Source organism: Pinus tabuliformis, chromosome 4_2 (genome assembly GCF_031772625.1).
Source record: "Pinus tabuliformis cultivar Carrire ecotype Pingquan chromosome 4_2, CPIR1, whole genome shotgun sequence".
Taxonomy (NCBI): domain Eukaryota; kingdom Viridiplantae; phylum Streptophyta; class Pinopsida; order Pinales; family Pinaceae; genus Pinus; species Pinus tabuliformis.
Window position 1 is genome coordinate 1,115,766,075 of NC_142304.1, and position 2,685 is coordinate 1,115,768,759.

Below are 2,685 nucleotides of genomic sequence, written 5' to 3' on the forward strand. Positions count from 1 at the left end.
TTAATCCAAGTATTCAAATACTTTATGTACTTACCTTGCAGTCCTTTGAGAAAGCATTGCTCTGCCTCACTATAGCTAACTGAGGTGTCAACCACAGACTTAGTAACGAATCCTCCTATAATACAATAGAGGAATGATTAGTGGCACGCGTGATCTTATCCTCCGATGCTTCCAACCTTCACACTAACTCTAGGGTCCACACAATAGGACCGTCAAGTTTCCACCTTCCTTGGCTATCTGCTAGCTTCGATATCCACTCGTATAGCTCAGTAGGGAAGGACGTGAAGAAGATTTCATGGATCTCTGTGTACAGGTAGTAGTCTAACCACACTTCTTTTGACAATCATGGGTTCCTTTTCTCCTGCACCATGAACTCATGAATTCTTTTGTCCAACCAGCCTTCAATTTCTTTCTTAGTTGGATTCCAATGATATGACATCAGACATCTCTATGTAGATTCTGGTCCTAGTAACGGAACCATTTGTTGGCTTATGGGGGCTTGACCCAGGTTTGGAGTTATTTAGCCAAACAAATCCCTACACTACTGGCCCTTTCAGCATCAGCCGCATAGCGCGGACTAAAGTCTCACCTGAAGTATCATGGGGGGATGTTGGAACCAAGTTTATGCATCCTTGAGATGTCTGTGATGTCAGTTTAGTCCAACTATGTCTGCCTTCGCGTAGGTTGTTTCATGTACTATTCTAACCTTCAATACCTTCGCGATCTGTTATAATCGTCTTTCATGTAACCCTAACTGGGGGCAGAGATGATTTCGTACTGTTATGGCAGCGACCTGCTCTATTTCCCCAAACTACACTGTGTATCTTACTTATCTTCTTAACATACCTTACTTATCTTTGCCTAAACAGTTATTCTATCTCACGTTCACTTAATCAACACAATTATACACATTTTCGCATCATATAAGAATTAAAAGTGCAATTTATATCCAATGTAACAGATGCATAAAATAAGTAATAAATATGCATAAATGATAGGAAACTTCTATTATTAATACTTCCAACTGTTACAGACTCAGATCACCCTGCGTTCTCAATTGCAGGCATCCGCGCACTCAGCTGCAGACTACTAGGCCTTTGCGCACTCAGCTGCAGAGCCTTCTCCTACTCTACGACCCAAAACTAGACTTTTCTCCTTAGATCTATCTCACATACATCATTGATTATTCCATTATCCTTAGGTTAGATGTCTTAACTACTTAGAGCCTCGCTCTATTTATACAATCCCATGGTCCGTGGACCAAGGGTAGATCTCTATAGACGACGTTATAATAACAAAATTAAGGGTGGACAATCCTATGACCCTTTTACAAACTACACGCTTCGTGCCCACAAAATGTGAAGTCTTTACATCGGAATTACAATCTTTGACCAAAATCTGGGCTCTAAGCCCCAAAACTTCCCTTGGGGGATCCTGCACCAAACAAAGGTATGATTAATAGAAAAGTATGATGGAAGAAATGATCCACGTGATCATTTGGCCAAATGGGCTGAAGTGTATGGAGTGAAGCCCCAACTGGAATGGTTTCATCTGTTTTGTCAAACCTTGGATGTTATACCAATGAATTGGTACTTGGAGACGGAACTTTGCCATGGCACCAAAGAATGGGATATTTTGCGCCAAGAATTTTTTATGACTTTCAGTTTTGAGGATGGATTTGAATCCATTGATGAACCATTGCAAGAGGTTAAGACCCAAATCTTCAGGATACTGCAGGATCCTCTAGATTTGATTCAACCTAATTAGACTACCCAGTTGAGCCACGCGTTAGAGTGCTACAGTGTAATAAAGGAAGAAGAAGATGAAGGCCCGAGGAAGATTAATATTCCAGAGACTGAAGGACACCACGAAGTTGAGGGACCTCAGCTAGAGAAGCCAGACATAACCGAGTTGATCAGAACTAGGTAGGTGAACATTGGTACAGGGAGAGAGCTGAAGTTTTCAAAGATTGGGGACTACTGGGACGACGTGACAGTAGATAAGGTCGCTGAACTACTCCGCAAATATCAGGATTTGTTTCCCACGAAGTTTTAGATTTGAAGGGGATAATAAGGGACTTGGGCGTCATGAAGATCACCCTAAAACTGGATGCAAAACCTATGAAGAAAAGACCTTACCACCTCAATCTGAAGTACAAAGAAAGGATCCCCTTATAGTTAGAAAAAATTATCACGGCAGGAATTATTGGACCAGTGGAATAATCTGATTGGGTGAGCCCAATAGTCATTCAGGAACAAAAGCATAAGGAAGAAATAAGGATATGCATAGATCTTAGGAAGTTGAATGATGCCTATGTGCATGATCCCTTCCCAACTCCATTCACCGATGAGGTCCTGGATAATGTTGGTAGCCAAGAAGCATATTCGTTCACTCATGGATTCTCTGGGTATCATCAGATCAAGATCACACCTGACGATAGAAGTAAGACAACCTTCGTGACTAAATGGGGATGCTTCTAGTATACGGTGATGCCTTTTGAGCTGAAAAATGCGTCGGTGATCTCTTTGCACGTAGTCATCGTGACGTTCAAGGATTTCATTCACAAATTTTTGGAGGTATACTTTGACAATTGGACAGTGTTTGGATTGGTAAAGCACCATGTGACAGGTTTGCACTTGATGCTAGATACATGCCGAAGGTACCAAATCACGCTCAATCTAAATA